The 24,956-nt window shown below is 43.5% G+C and overlaps 23 pseudogenes; all 23 read left to right on the forward strand.

Moving 5' to 3' along the window:
- The first annotated feature begins 553 nt into the window (after positions 1-553).
- LOC140018390 (5S ribosomal RNA) lies at positions 554-671 on the forward strand (annotated as a pseudogene).
- A 913-nt stretch (positions 672-1,584) lies between these two features.
- On the forward strand, positions 1,585-1,702 carry LOC140019119 (5S ribosomal RNA; annotated as a pseudogene).
- A 924-nt stretch (positions 1,703-2,626) lies between these two features.
- LOC140019121 (5S ribosomal RNA) lies at positions 2,627-2,744 on the forward strand (annotated as a pseudogene).
- A 925-nt stretch (positions 2,745-3,669) lies between these two features.
- Positions 3,670-3,787, forward strand: LOC140018391 (5S ribosomal RNA; annotated as a pseudogene).
- A 913-nt stretch (positions 3,788-4,700) lies between these two features.
- LOC140019122 (5S ribosomal RNA) lies at positions 4,701-4,818 on the forward strand (annotated as a pseudogene).
- Positions 4,819-5,742: 924 nt separating this feature from the next.
- On the forward strand, positions 5,743-5,860 carry LOC140019123 (5S ribosomal RNA; annotated as a pseudogene).
- Positions 5,861-6,785: 925 nt separating this feature from the next.
- Positions 6,786-6,903, forward strand: LOC140018392 (5S ribosomal RNA; annotated as a pseudogene).
- A 913-nt stretch (positions 6,904-7,816) lies between these two features.
- LOC140019124 (5S ribosomal RNA) lies at positions 7,817-7,934 on the forward strand (annotated as a pseudogene).
- Positions 7,935-8,858: 924 nt separating this feature from the next.
- On the forward strand, positions 8,859-8,976 carry LOC140019125 (5S ribosomal RNA; annotated as a pseudogene).
- Positions 8,977-9,901: 925 nt separating this feature from the next.
- LOC140018393 (5S ribosomal RNA) lies at positions 9,902-10,019 on the forward strand (annotated as a pseudogene).
- A 913-nt stretch (positions 10,020-10,932) lies between these two features.
- LOC140019126 (5S ribosomal RNA) lies at positions 10,933-11,050 on the forward strand (annotated as a pseudogene).
- Positions 11,051-11,974: 924 nt separating this feature from the next.
- Positions 11,975-12,092, forward strand: LOC140019127 (5S ribosomal RNA; annotated as a pseudogene).
- Positions 12,093-13,005: 913 nt separating this feature from the next.
- LOC140019128 (5S ribosomal RNA) lies at positions 13,006-13,123 on the forward strand (annotated as a pseudogene).
- Positions 13,124-14,047: 924 nt separating this feature from the next.
- Positions 14,048-14,165, forward strand: LOC140019129 (5S ribosomal RNA; annotated as a pseudogene).
- A 925-nt stretch (positions 14,166-15,090) lies between these two features.
- Positions 15,091-15,208, forward strand: LOC140018394 (5S ribosomal RNA; annotated as a pseudogene).
- Positions 15,209-16,675: 1,467 nt separating this feature from the next.
- On the forward strand, positions 16,676-16,793 carry LOC140018395 (5S ribosomal RNA; annotated as a pseudogene).
- A 913-nt stretch (positions 16,794-17,706) lies between these two features.
- On the forward strand, positions 17,707-17,824 carry LOC140019130 (5S ribosomal RNA; annotated as a pseudogene).
- A 924-nt stretch (positions 17,825-18,748) lies between these two features.
- Positions 18,749-18,866, forward strand: LOC140019132 (5S ribosomal RNA; annotated as a pseudogene).
- A 925-nt stretch (positions 18,867-19,791) lies between these two features.
- Positions 19,792-19,909, forward strand: LOC140018397 (5S ribosomal RNA; annotated as a pseudogene).
- A 913-nt stretch (positions 19,910-20,822) lies between these two features.
- LOC140019133 (5S ribosomal RNA) lies at positions 20,823-20,940 on the forward strand (annotated as a pseudogene).
- A 924-nt stretch (positions 20,941-21,864) lies between these two features.
- On the forward strand, positions 21,865-21,982 carry LOC140019134 (5S ribosomal RNA; annotated as a pseudogene).
- Positions 21,983-22,895: 913 nt separating this feature from the next.
- LOC140019135 (5S ribosomal RNA) lies at positions 22,896-23,013 on the forward strand (annotated as a pseudogene).
- A 912-nt stretch (positions 23,014-23,925) lies between these two features.
- Positions 23,926-24,043, forward strand: LOC140019136 (5S ribosomal RNA; annotated as a pseudogene).
- Positions 24,044-24,956: the final 913 nt, after the last annotated feature.

Genomic DNA, 24,956 nt, shown 5'->3' on the forward strand with positions numbered 1-24,956 from the left:
TCCGGATCCGGAACACAGAATAAAAGACCCGTCGGGTAAACGGGTCGGATCCGGGTCCGGGTCCGGAATAATGAATTCCGGCCCGGACCCGGCCCGTTGACACCCCTAGGTGACCCCCTGGGAAATCCTCGTGTTGCACCCCTCCCTTTTTTGTTTCGAAATCCAAATTTCCCCTTCGTTCTTTATGCTGTAGTAATTTAGCTCCGTCGGAACGATTGCTTTTTATTTTGCTTCTCATCGAAGCATGAAGGCGGATCTGAAGGCGCGAGACAAGTCAGGAACGGTACGGCTGGATCGAAGCCCGGATCGTCGGTCAAAGTTGTCGGCGCAAATGTATAAGCGCAAGCGTGAAGGATCACTTTCAGGATAATTGAGAGTTGTGCGACGAGGGAAAAAAAAGGTGCAAAGCAACAAGAAAAAAATATAAAAGTAAATAAATAAAAGGATGAGAGGAAATTCATGAACTGACGCTTAGAATGAATTCGGGTCCAGAAAAGCCAAACTGCTTCACAGGACGTGGCAGTTTAAAAGAATAAAGCGAAAGAAACATGGCGGGTGCGATCATACCAGCACTAATGCACCGGATCCCATCAGAACTCCGAAGTTAAGCGTGCTTGGGCGACAGTAGTACTAGGATGGGTGACCCTAGGCCGGTCAACGGGTCGGGTCTACACCCGGATCCGGATCGGATCCCTGAAATTTTTGCGGGTATGGGTAGGGATTTAATTCCGTTATCCGGATCCGGATCCGTTTTTTCAAACAAAAAAACGGGTCGGATACGGAATATAGTATTCCGACCCGTATTAGACCCGGATCCGGAAATAAATGATTTAATAATTTATAAAAAATATATATTATCAATATAATTTGATTAGGATGATGTATTTGAGTAAAATCAATTTGATTTATTTTCTTATTTGGTTTTTTCTTTGCATTAGCTAGAAATTTGTTTACAAATATATCTTTTTCTCTTTTTTGTTAGAAATTATAAATTTTGGCAAATTTGTTCGGGTAGACCCGACCCGGATCCGAGACTCGCCGGGTCCGGATCCGGAACACAGAATAAAAGACCCGTCGGGTAAACCGGTCGGATCCGGAATAATGAATTCCGGCCCGGACCCGGCCCGTTGACACCCCTAGGTGACCCCCTGGGAAATCCTCGTGTTGCACCCCTCCCTTTTTTGTTTCGAAATCCAAATTTCCCCTTCGTTCTTTATGCTGTAGTAATTTAGCTCCGTCGGAACGATTGCTTTTTATTTTGCTTCTCATCGAAGCATGAAGGCGGATCTGAAGGCGCGAGACAAGTCAGGAACGGTACGGCTGGATCGAAGCCCGGATCGTCGGTCAAAGTTGTCGGCGCAAATGTATAAGCGCAAGCGTGAAGGATCACTTTCAGGATAATTGAGAGTTGTGCGACGAGGGAAAAAAAAGGTGCAAAGCAACAAGAAAAAAATATAAAAGTAAATAAATAAAAGGATGAGAGGAAATTCATGAACTGACGCTTAGAATGAATTCGGGTCCAGAAAAGCCAAACTGCTTCACAGGACGTGGCAGTTTAAAAGAATAAAGCGAAAGGAACATGGCGGGTGCGATCATACCAGCACTAATGCACCGGATCCCATCAGAACTCCGAAGTTAAGCGTGCTTGGGCGACAGTAGTACTAGGATGGGTGACCCTAGGCCTGTCAACGGGTCGGGTCTAGACCCGGATCCGGATCGGATCCCTGAAATTTTTGCGGGTATGGGTACGGATTTAATTCCGTTAACCGGATCCGGATCCGTTTTTTCAAACAAAAAAACGGGTCGAATACGGAATATAGTATTCCGACCCGTATTAGACCCGGATCCGGATATAAATGATTTAATAATTTATAAAAAAAATATATTATCAATATAATTTGATTAGGATGATGTATTTGAGTAAAATCAATTTGATTTATTTTCTTATTTGGTTTTTTCTTTGCATTAGTTAGAAATTTGTTTACAAATATATCTTTTTCTCTTTTTGTTAGAAATTATAAATTTTGGCAAATTTGTTCGGGTAGACCCGACCCGGATCCGAGACTCGCCGGGTCCGGATCCGGAACACAGAATAAAAGACCCGTCGGGTAAACGGGTCGGATCCGGGTCCGGGTCCGGAATAATGAATTCCGGCCCGGACCCGGCCCGTTGACACCCCTAGGTGACCCCCTGGGAAATCCTCGTGTTGCACCCCTCCCTTTTTTGTTTCGAAATCCAAATTTCCCCTTCGTTCTTTATGCTGTAGTAATTTAGCTCCGTCGGAACGATTGCTTTTTATTTTGCTTCTCATCGAAGCATGAAGGCGGATCTGAAGGCGCGAGACAAGTCAGGAACGGTACGGCTGGATCGAAGCCCGGATCGTCGGTCAAAGTTGTCGGCGCAAATGTATAAGCGCAAGCGTGAAGGATCACTTTCAGGATAATTGAGAGTTGTGCGACGAGGGAAAAAAAAGGTGCAAAGCAACAAGAAAAAAATATAAAAGTAAATAAATAAAAGGATGAGAGGAAATTCATGAACTGATGCTTAGAATGAATTCGGGTCCAGAAAAGCCAAACTGCTTCACAGGACGTGGCAGTTTAAAAGAATAAAGCGAAAGGAACATGGCGGGTGCGATCATACCAGCACTAATGCACCGGATCCCATCAGAACTCCGAAGTTAAGCGTGCTTGGGCGACAGTAGTACTAGGATGGGTGACCCTAGGCCTGTCAACGGGTCGGGTCTAGACCCGGATCCGGATCGGATCCCTAAAATTTTTGCGGGTATGGGTAGGGATTTAATTCCGTTATCCGGATCCGGATCCGTTTTTTCAAACAAAAAAACGGGTCGGATACGGAATATAGTATTCCGACCCGTATTAGACCCGCATCCGGATATAAATGATTTAATAATTTATAAAAAATATATATTATCAATATAATTTGATTAGGATGATGTATTTGAGTAAAATCAATTTGATTTATTTTCTTATTTGGTTTTTTCTTTGCATTAGTTAGAAATTAGTTTACAAATATATCTTTTTCTCTTTTTTGTTAGAAATTATAAATTTTGGCAAATTTGTTCGGGTAGACCCGACCCGGATCCGAGACTCGCCGGGTCCGGATCCGGAACACCGAATAAAAGACCCGTCGGGTAAACGGGTCGGATCCGGGTCCGGGTCCAGAATAATGAATTCCGGCCCGGACCCGGCACGTTGACACCCCTAGGTGACCCCCTGGGAAATCCTCGTGTTGCACCCCTCCCTTTTTTGTTTCGAAATCCAAATTTCCCCTTCGTTCTTTATGCTGTAGTAATTTAGCTCCGTCGGAACGATTGCTTTATATTTTGCTTTTTATCGAAGCATGAACGCGGATCTGAAGGCGCGAGACAAGTCAGGAACGGTACGGCTGGATCGAAGCCCGGATCGTCGGTCAAAGTTGTCGGCGCAAATGTATAAGCGCAAGCGTGAAGGATCACTTTCAGGATAATTGAGAGTTGTGCGACGAGGGAAAAAAAAGGTGCAAAGCAACAAGAAAAAAATATAAAAGTAAATAAATAAAAGGATGAGAGGAAATTCATGAACTGACGCTTAGAATGAATTCGGGTCCAGAAAAGCCAAACTGCTTCACAGGACGTGGCAGTTTAAAAGAATAAAGCGAAAGAAACATGGCGGGTGCGATCATACCAGCACTAATGCACCGGATCCCATCAGAACTCCGAAGTTAAGCGTGCTTGGGCGACAGTAGTACTAGGATGGGTGACCCTAGGCCGGTCAACGGGTCGGGTCTACACCCGGATCCGGATCGGATCCCTGAAATTTTTGCGGGTATGGGTAGGGATTTAATTCCGTTATCCGGATCCGGATCCGTTTTTTCAAACAAAAAAACGGGTCGGATACGGAATATAGTATTCCGACCCGTATTAGACCCGGATCCGGAAATAAATGATTTAATAATTTATAAAAAATATATATTATCAATATAATTTGATTAGGATGATGTATTTGAGTAAAATCAATTTGATTTATTTTCTTATTTGGTTTTTTCTTTGCATTAGCTAGAAATTTGTTTACAAATATATCTTTTTCTCTTTTTTGTTAGAAATTATAAATTTTGGCAAATTTGTTCGGGTAGACCCGACCCGGATCCGAGACTCGCCGGGTCCGGATCCGGAACACAGAATAAAAGACCCGTCGGGTAAACCGGTCGGATCCGGAATAATGAATTCCGGCCCGGACCCGGCCCGTTGACACCCCTAGGTGACCCCCTGGGAAATCCTCGTGTTGCACCCCTCCCTTTTTTGTTTCGAAATCCAAATTTCCCCTTCGTTCTTTATGCTGTAGTAATTTAGCTCCGTCGGAACGATTGCTTTTTATTTTGCTTCTCATCGAAGCATGAAGGCGGATCTGAAGGCGCGAGACAAGTCAGGAACGGTACGGCTGGATCGAAGCCCGGATCGTCGGTCAAAGTTGTCGGCGCAAATGTATAAGCGCAAGCGTGAAGGATCACTTTCAGGATAATTGAGAGTTGTGCGACGAGGGAAAAAAAAGGTGCAAAGCAACAAGAAAAAAATATAAAAGTAAATAAATAAAAGGATGAGAGGAAATTCATGAACTGACGCTTAGAATGAATTCGGGTCCAGAAAAGCCAAACTGCTTCACAGGACGTGGCAGTTTAAAAGAATAAAGCGAAAGGAACATGGCGGGTGCGATCATACCAGCACTAATGCACCGGATCCCATCAGAACTCCGAAGTTAAGCGTGCTTGGGCGACAGTAGTACTAGGATGGGTGACCCTAGGCCTGTCAACGGGTCGGGTCTAGACCCGGATCCGGATCGGATCCCTGAAATTTTTGCGGGTATGGGTACGGATTTAATTCCGTTAACCGGATCCGGATCCGTTTTTTCAAACAAAAAAACGGGTCGAATACGGAATATAGTATTCCGACCCGTATTAGACCCGGATCCGGATATAAATGATTTAATAATTTATAAAAAAAATATATTATCAATATAATTTGATTAGGATGATGTATTTGAGTAAAATCAATTTGATTTATTTTCTTATTTGGTTTTTTCTTTGCATTAGTTAGAAATTTGTTTACAAATATATCTTTTTCTCTTTTTGTTAGAAATTATAAATTTTGGCAAATTTGTTCGGGTAGACCCGACCCGGATCCGAGACTCGCCGGGTCCGGATCCGGAACACAGAATAAAAGACCCGTCGGGTAAACGGGTCGGATCCGGGTCCGGGTCCGGAATAATGAATTCCGGCCCGGACCCGGCCCGTTGACACCCCTAGGTGACCCCCTGGGAAATCCTCGTGTTGCACCCCTCCCTTTTTTGTTTCGAAATCCAAATTTCCCCTTCGTTCTTTATGCTGTAGTAATTTAGCTCCGTCGGAACGATTGCTTTTTATTTTGCTTCTCATCGAAGCATGAAGGCGGATCTGAAGGCGCGAGACAAGTCAGGAACGGTACGGCTGGATCGAAGCCCGGATCGTCGGTCAAAGTTGTCGGCGCAAATGTATAAGCGCAAGCGTGAAGGATCACTTTCAGGATAATTGAGAGTTGTGCGACGAGGGAAAAAAAAGGTGCAAAGCAACAAGAAAAAAATATAAAAGTAAATAAATAAAAGGATGAGAGGAAATTCATGAACTGATGCTTAGAATGAATTCGGGTCCAGAAAAGCCAAACTGCTTCACAGGACGTGGCAGTTTAAAAGAATAAAGCGAAAGGAACATGGCGGGTGCGATCATACCAGCACTAATGCACCGGATCCCATCAGAACTCCGAAGTTAAGCGTGCTTGGGCGACAGTAGTACTAGGATGGGTGACCCTAGGCCTGTCAACGGGTCGGGTCTAGACCCGGATCCGGATCGGATCCCTAAAATTTTTGCGGGTATGGGTAGGGATTTAATTCCGTTATCCGGATCCGGATCCGTTTTTTCAAACAAAAAAACGGGTCGGATACGGAATATAGTATTCCGACCCGTATTAGACCCGCATCCGGATATAAATGATTTAATAATTTATAAAAAATATATATTATCAATATAATTTGATTAGGATGATGTATTTGAGTAAAATCAATTTGATTTATTTTCTTATTTGGTTTTTTCTTTGCATTAGTTAGAAATTAGTTTACAAATATATCTTTTTCTCTTTTTTGTTAGAAATTATAAATTTTGGCAAATTTGTTCGGGTAGACCCGACCCGGATCCGAGACTCGCCGGGTCCGGATCCGGAACACCGAATAAAAGACCCGTCGGGTAAACGGGTCGGATCCGGGTCCGGGTCCAGAATAATGAATTCCGGCCCGGACCCGGCACGTTGACACCCCTAGGTGACCCCCTGGGAAATCCTCGTGTTGCACCCCTCCCTTTTTTGTTTCGAAATCCAAATTTCCCCTTCGTTCTTTATGCTGTAGTAATTTAGCTCCGTCGGAACGATTGCTTTATATTTTGCTTTTTATCGAAGCATGAACGCGGATCTGAAGGCGCGAGACAAGTCAGGAACGGTACGGCTGGATCGAAGCCCGGATCGTCGGTCAAAGTTGTCGGCGCAAATGTATAAGCGCAAGCGTGAAGGATCACTTTCAGGATAATTGAGAGTTGTGCGACGAGGGAAAAAAAAGGTGCAAAGCAACAAGAAAAAAATATAAAAGTAAATAAATAAAAGGATGAGAGGAAATTCATGAACTGACGCTTAGAATGAATTCGGGTCCAGAAAAGCCAAACTGCTTCACAGGACGTGGCAGTTTAAAAGAATAAAGCGAAAGAAACATGGCGGGTGCGATCATACCAGCACTAATGCACCGGATCCCATCAGAACTCCGAAGTTAAGCGTGCTTGGGCGACAGTAGTACTAGGATGGGTGACCCTAGGCCGGTCAACGGGTCGGGTCTACACCCGGATCCGGATCGGATCCCTGAAATTTTTGCGGGTATGGGTAGGGATTTAATTCCGTTATCCGGATCCGGATCCGTTTTTTCAAACAAAAAAACGGGTCGGATACGGAATATAGTATTCCGACCCGTATTAGACCCGGATCCGGAAATAAATGATTTAATAATTTATAAAAAATATATATTATCAATATAATTTGATTAGGATGATGTATTTGAGTAAAATCAATTTGATTTATTTTCTTATTTGGTTTTTTCTTTGCATTAGCTAGAAATTTGTTTACAAATATATCTTTTTCTCTTTTTTGTTAGAAATTATAAATTTTGGCAAATTTGTTCGGGTAGACCCGACCCGGATCCGAGACTCGCCGGGTCCGGATCCGGAACACAGAATAAAAGACCCGTCGGGTAAACCGGTCGGATCCGGAATAATGAATTCCGGCCCGGACCCGGCCCGTTGACACCCCTAGGTGACCCCCTGGGAAATCCTCGTGTTGCACCCCTCCCTTTTTTGTTTCGAAATCCAAATTTCCCCTTCGTTCTTTATGCTGTAGTAATTTAGCTCCGTCGGAACGATTGCTTTTTATTTTGCTTCTCATCGAAGCATGAAGGCGGATCTGAAGGCGCGAGACAAGTCAGGAACGGTACGGCTGGATCGAAGCCCGGATCGTCGGTCAAAGTTGTCGGCGCAAATGTATAAGCGCAAGCGTGAAGGATCACTTTCAGGATAATTGAGAGTTGTGCGACGAGGGAAAAAAAAGGTGCAAAGCAACAAGAAAAAAATATAAAAGTAAATAAATAAAAGGATGAGAGGAAATTCATGAACTGACGCTTAGAATGAATTCGGGTCCAGAAAAGCCAAACTGCTTCACAGGACGTGGCAGTTTAAAAGAATAAAGCGAAAGGAACATGGCGGGTGCGATCATACCAGCACTAATGCACCGGATCCCATCAGAACTCCGAAGTTAAGCGTGCTTGGGCGACAGTAGTACTAGGATGGGTGACCCTAGGCCTGTCAACGGGTCGGGTCTAGACCCGGATCCGGATCGGATCCCTGAAATTTTTGCGGGTATGGGTACGGATTTAATTCCGTTAACCGGATCCGGATCCGTTTTTTCAAACAAAAAAACGGGTCGAATACGGAATATAGTATTCCGACCCGTATTAGACCCGGATCCGGATATAAATGATTTAATAATTTATAAAAAAAATATATTATCAATATAATTTGATTAGGATGATGTATTTGAGTAAAATCAATTTGATTTATTTTCTTATTTGGTTTTTTCTTTGCATTAGTTAGAAATTTGTTTACAAATATATCTTTTTCTCTTTTTGTTAGAAATTATAAATTTTGGCAAATTTGTTCGGGTAGACCCGACCCGGATCCGAGACTCGCCGGGTCCGGATCCGGAACACAGAATAAAAGACCCGTCGGGTAAACGGGTCGGATCCGGGTCCGGGTCCGGAATAATGAATTCCGGCCCGGACCCGGCCCGTTGACACCCCTAGGTGACCCCCTGGGAAATCCTCGTGTTGCACCCCTCCCTTTTTTGTTTCGAAATCCAAATTTCCCCTTCGTTCTTTATGCTGTAGTAATTTAGCTCCGTCGGAACGATTGCTTTTTATTTTGCTTCTCATCGAAGCATGAAGGCGGATCTGAAGGCGCGAGACAAGTCAGGAACGGTACGGCTGGATCGAAGCCCGGATCGTCGGTCAAAGTTGTCGGCGCAAATGTATAAGCGCAAGCGTGAAGGATCACTTTCAGGATAATTGAGAGTTGTGCGACGAGGGAAAAAAAAGGTGCAAAGCAACAAGAAAAAAATATAAAAGTAAATAAATAAAAGGATGAGAGGAAATTCATGAACTGATGCTTAGAATGAATTCGGGTCCAGAAAAGCCAAACTGCTTCACAGGACGTGGCAGTTTAAAAGAATAAAGCGAAAGGAACATGGCGGGTGCGATCATACCAGCACTAATGCACCGGATCCCATCAGAACTCCGAAGTTAAGCGTGCTTGGGCGACAGTAGTACTAGGATGGGTGACCCTAGGCCTGTCAACGGGTCGGGTCTAGACCCGGATCCGGATCGGATCCCTAAAATTTTTGCGGGTATGGGTAGGGATTTAATTCCGTTATCCGGATCCGGATCCGTTTTTTCAAACAAAAAAACGGGTCGGATACGGAATATAGTATTCCGACCCGTATTAGACCCGCATCCGGATATAAATGATTTAATAATTTATAAAAAATATATATTATCAATATAATTTGATTAGGATGATGTATTTGAGTAAAATCAATTTGATTTATTTTCTTATTTGGTTTTTTCTTTGCATTAGTTAGAAATTAGTTTACAAATATATCTTTTTCTCTTTTTTGTTAGAAATTATAAATTTTGGCAAATTTGTTCGGGTAGACCCGACCCGGATCCGAGACTCGCCGGGTCCGGATCCGGAACACCGAATAAAAGACCCGTCGGGTAAACGGGTCGGATCCGGGTCCGGGTCCAGAATAATGAATTCCGGCCCGGACCCGGCACGTTGACACCCCTAGGTGACCCCCTGGGAAATCCTCGTGTTGCACCCCTCCCTTTTTTGTTTCGAAATCCAAATTTCCCCTTCGTTCTTTATGCTGTAGTAATTTAGCTCCGTCGGAACGATTGCTTTATATTTTGCTTTTTATCGAAGCATGAACGCGGATCTGAAGGCGCGAGACAAGTCAGGAACGGTACGGCTGGATCGAAGCCCGGATCGTCGGTCAAAGTTGTCGGCGCAAATGTATAAGCGCAAGCGTGAAGGATCACTTTCAGGATAATTGAGAGTTGTGCGACGAGGGAAAAAAAAGGTGCAAAGCAACAAGAAAAAAATATAAAAGTAAATAAATAAAAGGATGAGAGGAAATTCATGAACTGACGCTTAGAATGAATTCGGGTCCAGAAAAGCCAAACTGCTTCACAGGACGTGGCAGTTTAAAAGAATAAAGCGAAAGAAACATGGCGGGTGCGATCATACCAGCACTAATGCACCGGATCCCATCAGAACTCCGAAGTTAAGCGTGCTTGGGCGACAGTAGTACTAGGATGGGTGACCCTAGGCCGGTCAACGGGTCGGGTCTACACCCGGATCCGGATCGGATCCCTGAAATTTTTGCGGGTATGGGTAGGGATTTAATTCCGTTATCCGGATCCGGATCCGTTTTTTCAAACAAAAAAACGGGTCGGATACGGAATATAGTATTCCGACCCGTATTAGACCCGGATCCGGAAATAAATGATTTAATAATTTATAAAAAATATATATTATCAATATAATTTGATTAGGATGATGTATTTGAGTAAAATCAATTTGATTTATTTTCTTATTTGGTTTTTTCTTTGCATTAGCTAGAAATTTGTTTACAAATATATCTTTTTCTCTTTTTTGTTAGAAATTATAAATTTTGGCAAATTTGTTCGGGTAGACCCGACCCGGATCCGAGACTCGCCGGGTCCGGATCCGGAACACAGAATAAAAGACCCGTCGGGTAAACCGGTCGGATCCGGAATAATGAATTCCGGCCCGGACCCGGCCCGTTGACACCCCTAGGTGACCCCCTGGGAAATCCTCGTGTTGCACCCCTCCCTTTTTTGTTTCGAAATCCAAATTTCCCCTTCGTTCTTTATGCTGTAGTAATTTAGCTCCGTCGGAACGATTGCTTTTTATTTTGCTTCTCATCGAAGCATGAAGGCGGATCTGAAGGCGCGAGACAAGTCAGGAACGGTACGGCTGGATCGAAGCCCGGATCGTCGGTCAAAGTTGTCGGCGCAAATGTATAAGCGCAAGCGTGAAGGATCACTTTCAGGATAATTGAGAGTTGTGCGACGAGGGAAAAAAAAGGTGCAAAGCAACAAGAAAAAAATATAAAAGTAAATAAATAAAAGGATGAGAGGAAATTCATGAACTGATGCTTAGAATGAATTCGGGTCCAGAAAAGCCAAACTGCTTCACAGGACGTGGCAGTTTAAAAGAATAAAGCGAAAGGAACATGGCGGGTGCGATCATACCAGCACTAATGCACCGGATCCCATCAGAACTCCGAAGTTAAGCGTGCTTGGGCGACAGTAGTACTAGGATGGGTGACCCTAGGCCTGTCAACGGGTCGGGTCTAGACCCGGATCCGGATCGGATCCCTGAAATTTTTGCGGGTATGGATACGGATTTAATTCCGTTAACCGGATCCGGATCCGTTTTTTCAAACAAAAAAACGGGTCGAATACGGAATATAGTATTCCGACCCGTATTAGACCCGGATCCGGATATAAATGATTTAATAATTTATAAAAAAAATATATTATCAATATAATTTGATTAGGATGATGTATTTGAGTAAAATCAATTTGATTTATTTTCTTATTTGGTTTTTTCTTTGCATTAGCTAGAAATTTGTTTACAAATATATCTTTTTCTCTTTTTGTTAGAAATTATAAATTTTGGCAAATTTGTTCGGGTAGACCCGACCCGGATCCGAGACTCGCCGGGTCCGGATCCGGAACACAGAATAAAAGACCCGTCGGGTAAACGGGTCGGATCCGGGTCCGGGTCCGGAATAATGAATTCCGGCCCGGACCCGGCCCGTTGACACCCCTAGGTGACCCCCTGGGAAATACTCGTGTTGCACCCCTCCCTTTTTTGTTTCGAAATCCAAATTTCCCCTTCGTTCTTTATGCTGTAGTAATTTAGCTCCGTCGGAACGATTGCTTTTTATTTTGCTTCTCATCGAAGCATGAAGGCGGATCTGAAGGCGCGAGACAAGTCAGGAACGGTACGGCTGGATCGAAGCCCGGATCGTCGGTCAAAGTTGTCGGCGCAAATGTATAAGCGCAAGCGTGAAGGATCACTTTCAGGATAATTGAGAGTTGTGCGACGAGGGAAAAAAAAGGTGCAAAGCAACAAGAAAAAAATATAAAAGTAAATAAATAAAAGGATGAGAGGAAATTCATGAACTGACGCTTAGAATGAATTCGGGTCCAGAAAAGCCAAACTGCTTCACAGGACGTGGCAGTTTAAAAGAATAAAGCGAAAGGAACATGGCGGGTGCGATCATACCAGCACTAATGCACCGGATCCCATCAGAACTCCGAAGTTAAGCGTGCTTGGGCGACAGTAGTACTAGGATGGGTGACCCTAGGCCTGTCAACGGGTCGGGTCTAGACCCGGATCCGGATCGGATCCCTAAAATTTTTGCGGGTATGGGTAGGGATTTAATTCCGTTATCCGGATCCGGATCCGTTTTTTCAAACAAAAAAACGGGTCGGATACGGAATATAGTATTCCGACCCGTATTAGACCCGCATCCGGATATAAATGATTTAATAATTTATAAAAAATATATATTATCAATATAATTTGATTAGGATGATGTATTTGAGTAAAATCAATTTGATTTATTTTCTTATTTGGTTTTTTCTTTGCATTAGCTAGAAATTTGTTTACAAATATATCTTTTTCTCTTTTTTGTTAGAAATTATAAATTTTGGCAAATTTGTTCGGGTAGACCCGACCCGGATCCGAGACTCGCCGGGTCCGGATCCGGAACACAGAATAAAAGACCCGTCGGGTAAACCGGTCGGATCCGGAATAATGAATTCCGGCCCGGACCCGGCCCGTTGACACCCCTAGGTGACCCCCTGGGAAATCCTCGTGTTGCACCCCTCCCTTTTTTGTTTCGAAATCCAAATTTCCCCTTCGTTCTTTATGCTGTAGTAATTTAGCTCCGTCGGAACGATTGCTTTTTATTTTGCTTCTCATCGAAGCATGAAGGCGGATCTGAAGGCGCGAGACAAGTCAGGAACGGTACGGCTGGATCGAAGCCCGGATCGTCGGTCAAAGTTGTCGGCGCAAATGTATAAGCGCAAGCGTGAAGGATCACTTTCAGGATAATTGAGAGTTGTGCGACGAGGGAAAAAAAAGGTGCAAAGCAACAAGAAAAAAATATAAAAGTAAATAAATAAAAGGATGAGAGGAAATTCATGAACTGACGCTTAGAATGAATTCGGGTCCAGAAAAGCCAAACTGCTTCACAGGACGTGGCAGTTTAAAAGAATAAAGCGAAAGGAACATGGCGGGTGCGATCATACCAGCACTAATGCACCGGATCCCATCAGAACTCCGAAGTTAAGCGTGCTTGGGCGACAGTAGTACTAGGATGGGTGACCCTAGGCCTGTCAACGGGTCGGGTCTAGACCCGGATCCGGATCGGATCCCTGAAATTTTTGCGGGTATGGGTACGGATTTAATTCCGTTAACCGGATCCGGATCCGTTTTTTCAAACAAAAAAACGGGTCGAATACGGAATATAGTATTCCGACCCGTATTAGACCCGGATCCGGATATAAATGATTTAATAATTTATAAAAAAAATATATTATCAATATAATTTGATTAGGATGATGTATTTGAGTAAAATCAATTTGATTTATTTTCTTATTTGGTTTTTTCTTTGCATTAGTTAGAAATTTGTTTACAAATATATCTTTTTCTCTTTTTGTTAGAAATTATAAATTTTGGCAAATTTGTTCGGGTAGACCCGACCCGGATCCGAGACTCGCCGGGTCCGGATCCGGAACACAGAATAAAAGACCCGTCGGGTAAACGGGTCGGATCCGGGTCCGGGTCCGGAATAATGAATTCCGGCCCGGACCCGGCCCGTTGACACCCCTAGGTGACCCCCTGGGAAATCCTCGTGTTGCACCCCTCCCTTTTTTGTTTCGAAATCCAAATTTCCCCTTCGTTCTTTATGCTGTAGTAATTTAGCTCCGTCGGAACGATTGCTTTTTATTTTGCTTCTCATCGAAGCATGAAGGCGGATCTGAAGGCGCGAGACAAGTCAGGAACGGTACGGCTGGATCGAAGCCCGGATCGTCGGTCAAAGTTGTCGGCGCAAATGTATAAGCGCAAGCGTGAAGGATCACTTTCAGGATAATTGAGAGTTGTGCGACGAGGGAAAAAAAAGGTGCAAAGCAACAAGAAAAAAATATAAAAGTAAATAAATAAAAGGATGAGAGGAAATTCATGAACTGATGCTTAGAATGAATTCGGGTCCAGAAAAGCCAAACTGCTTCACAGGACGTGGCAGTTTAAAAGAATAAAGCGAAAGGAACATGGCGGGTGCGATCATACCAGCACTAATGCACCGGATCCCATCAGAACTCCGAAGTTAAGCGTGCTTGGGCGACAGTAGTACTAGGATGGGTGACCCTAGGCCTGTCAACGGGTCGGGTCTAGACCCGGATCCGGATCGGATCCCTAAAATTTTTGCGGGTATGGGTAGGGATTTAATTCCGTTATCCGGATCCGGATCCGTTTTTTCAAACAAAAAAACGGGTCGGATACGGAATATAGTATTCCGACCCGTATTAGACCCGCATCCGGATATAAATGATTTAATAATTTATAAAAAATATATATTATCAATATAATTTGATTAGGATGATGTATTTGAGTAAAATCAATTTGATTTATTTTCTTATTTGGTTTTTTCTTTGCATTAGTTAGAAATTAGTTTACAAATATATCTTTTTCTCTTTTTTGTTAGAAATTATAAATTTTGGCAAATTTGTTCGGGTAGACCCGACCCGGATCCGAGACTCGCCGGGTCCGGATCCGGAACACCGAATAAAAGACCCGTCGGGTAAACGGGTCGGATCCGGGTCCGGGTCCAGAATAATGAATTCCGGCCCGGACCCGGCACGTTGACACCCCTAGGTGACCCCCTGGGAAATCCTCGTGTTGCACCCCTCCCTTTTTTGTTTCGAAATCCAAATTTCCCCTTCGTTCTTTATGCTGTAGTAATTTAGCTCCGTCGGAACGATTGCTTTATATTTTGCTTTTTATCGAAGCATGAACGCGGATCTGAAGGCGCGAGACAAGTCAGGAACGGTACGGCTGGATCGAAGCCCGGATCGTCGGTCAAAGTTGTCGGCGCAAATGTATAAGCGCAAGCGTGAAGGATCACTTTCAGGATAATTGAGAGTTGTGCGACGAGGGAAAAAAAAGGTGCAAAGCAACAAGAAAAAAATATAAAAGTAAATAAATAAAAGGATGAGAGGAAATTCATGAACTGACGCTTAGAATGAATTCGGGTCCAGAAAAGCCAAACTGCTTCACAGGACGTGGCAGTTTAAAAGAATAAAGCGAAAGAAACATGGCGGGTGCGATCATACCAGCACTAATGCACCGGATCCCATCAGAACTCCGAAGTTAAGCGTGCTTGGGCGACAGTAGTACTAGGATGGGTGACCCTAGGCCGGTCAACGGGTCGGGTCTACACCCGGATCCGGATCGGATCCCTGAAATTTTTGCGGGTATGGGTAGGGATTTAATTCCGTTATCCGGATCCGGATCCGTTTTTTCAAACAAAAAAACGGGTCGGATACGGAATATAGTATTCCGACCCGTATTAGACCCGGATCCGGAAATAAATGATTTACTAATTTATAAAAAATATATATTATCAATATAATTTGATTAGGATGATGTATTTGAGTAAAATCAATTTGATTTATTTTCTTATTTGGTTTTTTCTTTGCATTAGCTAGAAATTTGTTTACAAATATATCTTTTTCTCTTTTTTGTTAGAAATTATAAATTTTGGCAAATTTGTTCGGGTAGACCCGACCCGGATCCGAGACTCGCCGGGTCCGGATCCGGAACACAGAATAAAAGACCCGTCGGGTAAACCGGTCGGATCCGGAATAATGAATTCCGGCCCGGACCCGGCCCGTTGACACCCCTAGGTGACCCCCTGGGAAATCCTCGTGTTGCACCCCTCCCTTTTTTGTTTCGAAATCCAAATTTCCCCTTCGTTCTTTATGCTGTAGTAATTTAGCTCCTGAAATTTTTGCGGGTATGGGTAGGGATTTAATTCCGTTATCCGGATCCGGATCCGTTTTTTCAAACAAAAAAACGGGTCGGATACGGAATATAGTATTCCGACCCGTATTAGACCCGCATCCGGATATAAATGATTTAATAATTTATAAAAAATATATATTATCAATATAATTTGATTAGGATGATGTATTTGAGTAAAATCAATTTGATTTATTTTCTTATTTGGTTTTTTCTTTGCATTAGTTAGAAATTAGTTTACAAATATATCTTTTTCTCTTTTTTGTTAGAAATTATAAATTTTGGCAAATTTGTTCGGGTAGACCCGACCCGGATCCGAGACTCGCCGGGTCCGGATCCGGAACACCGAATAAAAGACCCGTCGGGTAAACGGGTCGGATCCGGGTCCGGGTCCAGAATAATGAATTCCGGCCCGGACCCGGCACGTTGACACCCCTAGGTGACCCCCTGGGAAATCCTCGTGTTGCACCCCTCCCTTTTTTGTTTCGAAATCCAAATTTCCCCTTCGTTCTTTATGCTGTAGTAATTTAGCTCCGTCGGAACGATTGCTTTATATTTTGCTTTTTATCGAAGCATGAACGCGGATCTGAAGGCGCGAGACAAGTCAGGAACGGTACGGCTGGATCGAAGCCCGGATCGTCGGTCAAAGTTGTCGGCGCAAATGTATAAGCGCAAGCGTGAAGGATCACTTTCAGGATAATTGAGAGTTGTGCGACGAGGGAAAAAAAAGGTGCAAAGCAACAAGAAAAAAATATAAAAGTAAATAAATAAAAGGATGAGAGGAAATTCATGAACTGACGCTTAGAATGAATTCGGGTCCAGAAAAGCCAAACTGCTTCACAGGACGTGGCAGTTTAAAAGAATAAAGCGAAAGAAACATGGCGGGTGCGATCATACCAGCACTAATGCACCGGATCCCATCAGAACTCCGAAGTTAAGCGTGCTTGGGCGACAGTAGTACTAGGATGGGTGACCCTAGGCCGGTCAACGGGTCGGGTCTACACCCGGATCCGGATCGGATCCCTGAAATTTTTGCGGGTATGGGTAGGGATTTAATTCCGTTATCCGGATCCGGATCCGTTTTTTCAAACAAAAAAACGGGTCGGATACGGAATATAGTATTCCGACCCGTATTAGACCCGGATCCGGAAATAAATGATTTAATAATTTATAAAAAATATATATTATCAATATAATTTGATTAGGATGATGTATTTGAGTAAAATCAATTTGATTTATTTTCTTATTTGGTTTTTTCTTTGCATTAGCTAGAAATTTGTTTACAAATATATCTTTTTCTCTTTTTTGTTAGAAATTATAAATTTTGGCAAATTTGTTCGGGTAGACCCGACCCGGATCCGAGACTCGCCGGGTCCGGATCCGGAACACAGAATAAAAGACCCGTCGGGTAAACCGGTCGGATCCGGAATAATGAATTCCGGCCCGGACCCGGCCCGTTGACACCCCTAGGTGACCCCCTGGGAAATCCTCGTGTTGCACCCCTCCCTTTTTTGTTTCGAAATCCAAATTTCCCCTTCGTTCTTTATGCTGTAGTAATTTAGCTCCGTCGGAACGATTGCTTTTTATTTTGCTTCTCATCGAAGCATGAAGGCGGATCTGAAGGCGCGAGACAAGTCAGGAACGGTACGGCTGGATCGAAGCCCGGATCGTCGGTCAAAGTTGTCGGCGCAAATGTATAAGCGCAAGCGTGAAGGATCACTTTCAGGATAATTGAGAGTTGTGCGACGAGGGAAAAAAAAGGTGCAAAGCAACAAGAAAAAAATATAAAAGTAAATAAATAAAAGGATGAGAGGAAATTCATGAACTGACGCTTAGAATGAATTCGGGTCCAGAAAAGCCAAACTGCTTCACAGGACGTGGCAGTTTAAAAGAATAAAGCGAAAGGAACATGGCGGGTGCGATCATACCAGCACTAATGCACCGGATCCCATCAGAACTCCGAAGTTAAGCGTGCTTGGGCGACAGTAGTACTAGGATGGGTGACCCTAGGCCTGTCAACGGGTCGGGTCTAGACCCGGATCCGGATCGGATCCCTGAAATTTTTGCGGGTATGGGTACGGATTTAATTCCGTTAACCGGATCCGGATCCGTTTTTTCAAACAAAAAAACGGGTCGAATACGGAATATAGTATTCCGACCCGTATTAGACCCGGATCCGGATATAAATGATTTAATAATTTATAAAAAAAATATATTATCAATATAATTTGATTAGGATGATGTATTTGAGTAAAATCAATTTGATTTATTTTCTTATTTGGTTTTTTCTTTGCATTAGTTAGAAATTTGTTTACAAATATATCTTTTTCTCTTTTTGTTAGAAATTATAAATTTTGGCAAATTTGTTCGGGTAGACCCGACCCGGATCCGAGACTCGCCGGGTCCGGATCCGGAACACAGAATAAAAGACCCGTCGGGTAAACGGGTCGGATCCGGGTCCGGGTCCGGAATAATGAATTCCGGCCCGGACCCGGCCCGTTGACACCCCTAGGTGACCCCCTGGGAAATCCTCGTGTTGCACCCCTCCCTTTTTTGTTTCGAAATCCAAATTTCCCCTTCGTTCTTTATGCTGTAGTAATTTAGCTCCGTCGGAACGATTGCTTTTTATTTTGCTTCTCATCGAAGCATGAAGGCGGATCTGAAGGCGCGAGACAAGTCAGGAACGGTACGGCTGGATCGAAGCCCGGATCGTCGGTCAAAGTTGTCGGCGCAAATGTATAAGCGCAAGCGTGAAGGATCACTTTCAGGATAATTGAGAGTTGTGCGACGAGGGAAAAAAAAGGTGCAAAGCAACAAGAAAAAAATATAAAAGTAAATAAATAAAAGGATGAGAGGAAATTCATGAACTGATGCTTAGAATGAATTCGGGTCCAGAAAAGCCAAACTGCTTCACAGGACGTGGCAGTTTAAAAGAATAAAGCGAAAGGAACATGGCGGGTGCGATCATACCAGCACTAATGCACCGGATCCCATCAGAACTCCGAAGTTAAGCGTGCTTGGGCGACAGTAGTACTAGGATGGGTGACCCTAGGCCTGTCAACGGGTCGGGTCTAGACCCGGATCCGGATCGGATCCCTGAAATTTTTGCGGGTATGGGTAGGGATTTAATTCCGTTATCCGGATCCGGATCCGTTTTTTCAAACAAAAAAACGGGTCGGATACGGAATATAGTATTCCGACCCGTATTAGACCCGCATCCGGATATAAATGATTTAATAATTTATAAAAAATATATATTATCAATATAATTTGATTAGGATGATGTATTTGAGTAAAATCAATTTGATTTATTTTCTTATTTGGTTTTTTCTTTGCATTAGTTAGAAATTAGTTTACAAATATATCTTTTTCTCTTTTTTGTTAGAAATTATAAATTTTGGCAAATTTGTTCGGGTAGACCCGACCCGGATCCGAGACTCGCCGGGTCCGGATCCGGAACACCGAATAAAAGACCCGTCGGGTAAACGGGTCGGATCCGGGTCCGGGTCCAGAATAATGAATTCCGGCCCGGACCCGGCACGTTGACACCCCTAGGTGACCCCCTGGGAAATCCTCGTGTTGCACCCCTCCCTTTTTTGTTTCGAAATCCAAATTTCCCCTTCGTTCTTTATGCTGTAGTAATTTAGCTCCGTCGGAACGATTGCTTTATATTTTGCTTCTCATCGAAGCATGAAGGCGGATCTGAAGGCGCGAGACAAGTCAGGAACGGTACGGCTGGATCGAAGCCCGGATCGTCGGTCAAAGTTGTCGGCGCAAATGTATAAGCGCAAGCGTGAAGGATCACTTTCAGGATAATTGAGAGTTGTGCGACGAGGGAAAAAAAAGGTGCAAAGCAACAAGAAAAAAATATAAAAGTAAATAAATAAAAGGATGAGAGGAAATTCATGAACTGACGCTTAGAATGAATTCGGGTCCAGAAAAGCCAAACTGCTTCACAGGACGTGGCAGTTTAAAAGAATAAAGCGAAAGAAACATGGCGGGTGCGATCATACCAGCACTAATGCACCGGATCCCATCAGAACTCCGAAGTTAAGCGTGCTTGGGCGACAGTAGTACTAGGATGGGTGACCCTAGGCCGGTCAACGGGTCGGGTCTACACCCGGATCCGGATCGGATCCCTGAAATTTTTGCGGGTATGGGTAGGGATTTAATTCCGTTATCCGGATCCGGATCCGTTTTTTCAAACAAAAAAACGGGTCGGATACGGAATATAGTATTCCGACCCGTATTAGACCCGGATCCGGAAATAAATGATTTAATAATTTATAAAAAATATATATTATCAATATAATTTGATTAGGATGATGTATTTGAGTAAAATCAATTTGATTTATTTTCTTATTTGGTTTTTTCTTTGCATTAGCTAGAAATTTGTTTACAAATATATCTTTTTCTCTTTTTTGTTAGAAATTATAAATTTTGGCAAATTTGTTCGGGTAGACCCGACCCGGATCCGAGACTCGCCGGGTCCGGATCCGGAACACAGAATAAAAGACCCGTCGGGTAAACCGGTCGGATCCGGAATAATGAATTCCGGCCCGGACCCGGCCCGTTGACACCCCTAGGTGACCCCCTGGGAAATCCTCGTGTTGCACCCCTCCCTTTTTTGTTTCGAAATCCAAATTTCCCCTTCGTTCTTTATGCTGTAGTAATTTAGCTCCGTCGGAACGATTGCTTTTTATTTTGCTTCTCATCGAAGCATGAAGGCGGATCTGAAGGCGCGAGACAAGTCAGGAACGGTACGGCTGGATCGAAGCCCGGATCGTCGGTCAAAGTTGTCGGCGCAAATGTATAAGCGCAAGCGTGAAGGATCACTTTCAGGATAATTGAGAGTTGTGCGACGAGGGAAAAAAAAGGTGCAAAGCAACAAGAAAAAAATATAAAAGTAAATAAATAAAAGGATGAGAGGAAATTCATGAACTGATGCTTAGAATGAATTCGGGTCCAGAAAAGCCAAACTGCTTCACAGGACGTGGCAGTTTAAAAGAATAAAGCGAAAGGAACATGGCGGGTGCGATCATACCAGCACTAATGCACCGGATCCCATCAGAACTCCGAAGTTAAGCGTGCTTGGGCGACAGTAGTACTAGGATGGGTGACCCTAGGCCTGTCAACGGGTCGGGTCTAGACCCGGATCCGGATCGGATCCCTGAAATTTTTGCGGGTATGGATACGGATTTAATTCCGTTAACCGGATCCGGATCCGTTTTTTCAAACAAAAAAACGGGTCGAATACGGAATATAGTATTCCGACCCGTATTAGACCCGGATCCGGATATAAATGATTTAATAATTTATAAAAAAAATATATTATCAATATAATTTGATTAGGATGATGTATTTGAGTAAAATCAATTTGATTTATTTTCTTATTTGGTTTTTTCTTTGCATTAGCTAGAAATTTGTTTACAAATATATCTTTTTCTCTTTTTGTTAGAAATTATAAATTTTGGCAAATTTGTTCGGGTAGACCCGACCCGGATCCGAGACTCGCCGGGTCCGGATCCGGAACACAGAATAAAAGACCCGTCGGGTAAACGGGTCGGATCCGGGTCCGGGTCCGGAATAATGAATTCCGGCCCGGACCCGGCCCGTTGACACCCCTAGGTGACCCCCTGGGAAATACTCGTGTTGCACCCCTCCCTTTTTTGTTTCGAAATCCAAATTTCCCCTTCGTTCTTTATGCTGTAGTAATTTAGCTCCGTCGGAACGATTGCTTTTTATTTTGCTTCTCATCGAAGCATGAAGGCGGATCTGAAGGCGCGAGACAAGTCAGGAACGGTACGGCTGGATCGAAGCCCGGATCGTCGGTCAAAGTTGTCGGCGCAAATGTATAAGCGCAAGCGTGAAGGATCACTTTCAGGATAATTGAGAGTTGTGCGACGAGGGAAAAAAAAGGTGCAAAGCAACAAGAAAAAAATATAAAAGTAAATAAATAAAAGGATGAGAGGAAATTCATGAACTGACGCTTAGAATGAATTCGGGTCCAGAAAAGCCAAACTGCTTCACAGGACGTGGCAGTTTAAAAGAATAAAGCGAAAGGAACATGGCGGGTGCGATCATACCAGCACTAATGCACCGGATCCCATCAGAACTCCGAAGTTAAGCGTGCTTGGGCGACAGTAGTACTAGGATGGGTGACCCTAGGCCTGTCAACGGGTCGGGTCTAGACCCGGATCCGGATCGGATCCCTAAAATTTTTGCGGGTATGGGTAGGGATTTAATTCCGTTATCCGGATCCGGATCCGTTTTTTCAAACAAAAAAACGGGTCGGATACGGAATATAGTATTCCGACCCGTATTAGACCCGCATCCGGATATAAATGATTTAATAATTTATAAAAAATATATATTATCAATATAATTTGATTAGGATGATGTATTTGAGTAAAATCAATTTGATTTATTTTCTTATTTGGTTTTTTCTTTGCATTAGCTAGAAATTTGTTTACAAATATATCTTTTTCTCTTTTTTGTTAGAAATTATAAATTTTGGCAAATTTGTTCGGGTAGACCCGACCCGGATCCGAGACTCGCCGGGTCCGGATCCGGAACACAGAATAAAAGACCCGTCGGGTAAACCGGTCGGATCCGGAATAATGAATTCCGGCCCGGACCCGGCCCGTTGACACCCCTAGGTGACCCCCTGGGAAATCCTCGTGTTGCACCCCTCCCTTTTTTGTTTCGAAATCCAAATTTCCCCTTCGTTCTTTATGCTGTAGTAATTTAGCTCCGTCGGAACGATTGCTTTTTATTTTGCTTCTCATCGAAGCATGAAGGCGGATCTGAAGGCGCGAGACAAGTCAGGAACGGTACGGCTGGATCGAAGCCCGGATCGTCGGTCAAAGTTGTCGGCGCAAATGTATAAGCGCAAGCGTGAAGGATCACTTTCAGGATAATTGAGAGTTGTGCGACGAGGGAAAAAAAAGGTGCAAAGCAACAAGAAAAAAATATAAAAGTAAATAAATAAAAGGATGAGAGGAAATTCATGAACTGACGCTTAGAATGAATTCGGGTCCAGAAAAGCCAAACTGCTTCACAGGACGTGGCAGTTTAAAAGAATAAAGCGAAAGGAACATGGCGGGTGCGATCATACCAGCACTAATGCACCGGATCCCATCAGAACTCCGAAGTTAAGCGTGCTTGGGCGACAGTAGTACTAGGATGGGTGACCCTAGGCCTGTCAACGGGTCGGGTCTAGACCCGGATCCGGATCGGATCCCTGAAATTTTTGCGGGTATGGGTACGGATTTAATTCCGTTAACCGGATCCGGATCCGTTTTTTCAAACAAAAAAACGGGTCGAATACGGAATATAGTATTCCGACCCGTATTAGACCCGGATCCGGATATAAATGATTTAATAATTTATAAAAAAAATATATTATCAATATAATTTGATTAGGATGATGTATTTGAGTAAAATCAATTTGATTTATTTTCTTATTTGGTTTTTTCTTTGCATTAGTTAGAAATTTGTTTACAAATATATCTTTTTCTCTTTTTGTTAGAAATTATAAATTTTGGCAAATTTGTTCGGGTAGACCCGACCCGGATCCGAGACTCGCCGGGTCCGGATCCGGAACACAGAATAAAAGACCCGTCGGGTAAACCGGTCGGATCCGGAATAATGAATTCCGGCCCGGACCCGGCCCGTTGACACCCCTAGGTGACCCCCTGGGAAATCCTCGTGTTGCACCCCTCCCTTTTTTGTTTCGAAATCCAAATTTCCCCTTCGTTCTTTATGCTGTAGTAATTTAGCTCCGTCGGAACGATTGCTTTTTATTTTGCTTCTCATCGAAGCATGAAGGCGGATCTGAAGGCGCGAGACAAGTCAGGAACGGTACGGCTGGATCGAAGCCCGGATCGTCGGTCAAAGTTGTCGGCGCAAATGTATAAGCGCAAGCGTGAAGGATCACTTTCAGGATAATTGAGAGTTGTGCGACGAGGGAAAAAAAAGGTGCAAAGCAACAAGAAAAAAATATAAAAGTAAATAAATAAAAGGATGAGAGGAAATTCATGAACTGATGCTTAGAATGAATTCGGGTCCAGAAAAGCCAAACTGCTTCACAGGACGTGGCAGTTTAAAAGAATAAAGCGAAAGGAACATGGCGGGTGCGATCATACCAGCACTAATGCACCGGATCCCATCAGAACTCCGAAGTTAAGCGTGCTTGGGCGACAGTAGTACTAGGATGGGTGACCCTAGGCCTGTCAACGGGTCGGGTCTAGACCCGGATCCGGATCGGATCCCTGAAATTTTTGCGGGTATGGATACGGATTTAATTCCGTTAACCGGATCCGGATCCGTTTTTTCAAACAAAAAAACGGGTCGAATACGGAATATAGTATTCCGACCCGTATTAGACCCGGATCCGGATATAAATGATTTAATAATTTATAAAAAAAATATATTATCAATATAATTTGATTAGGATGATGTATTTGAGTAAAATCAATTTGATTTATTTTCTTATTTGGTTTTTTCTTTGCATTAGCTAGAAATTTGTTTACAAATATATCTTTTTCTCTTTTTTGTTAGAAATTATAAATTTTGGCAAATTTGTTCGGGTAGACCCGACCCGGATCCGAGACTCGCCGGGTCCGGATCCGGAACACAGAATAAAAGACCCGTCGGGTAAACCGGTCGGATCCGGAATAATGAATTCCGGCCCGGACCCGGCCCGTTGACACCCCTAGGTGACCCCCTGGGAAATCCTCGTGTTGCACCCCTCCCTTTTTTGTTTCGAAATCCAAATTTCCCCTTCGTTCTTTATGCTGTAGTAATTTAGCTCCGTCGGAACGATTGCTTTTTATTTTGCTTCTCATCGAAGCATGAAGGCGGATCTGAAGGCGCGAGACAAGTCAGGAACGGTACGGCTGGATCGAAGCCCGGATCGTCGGTCAAAGTTGTCGGCGCAAATGTATAAGCGCAAGCGTGAAGGATCACTTTCAGGATAATTGAGAGTTGTGCGACGAGGGAAAAAAAAGGTGCAAAGCAACAAGAAAAAAATATAAAAGTAAATAAATAAAAGGATGAGAGGAAATTCATGAACTGATGCTTAGAATGAATTCGGGTCCAGAAAAGCCAAACTGCTTCACAGGACGTGGCAGTTTAAAAGAATAAAGCGAAAGGAACATGGC

The sequence above is a fragment of the Coffea arabica genome, chromosome 11c, assembly GCF_036785885.1.
Source record: "Coffea arabica cultivar ET-39 chromosome 11c, Coffea Arabica ET-39 HiFi, whole genome shotgun sequence".
Taxonomy (NCBI): domain Eukaryota; kingdom Viridiplantae; phylum Streptophyta; class Magnoliopsida; order Gentianales; family Rubiaceae; genus Coffea; species Coffea arabica.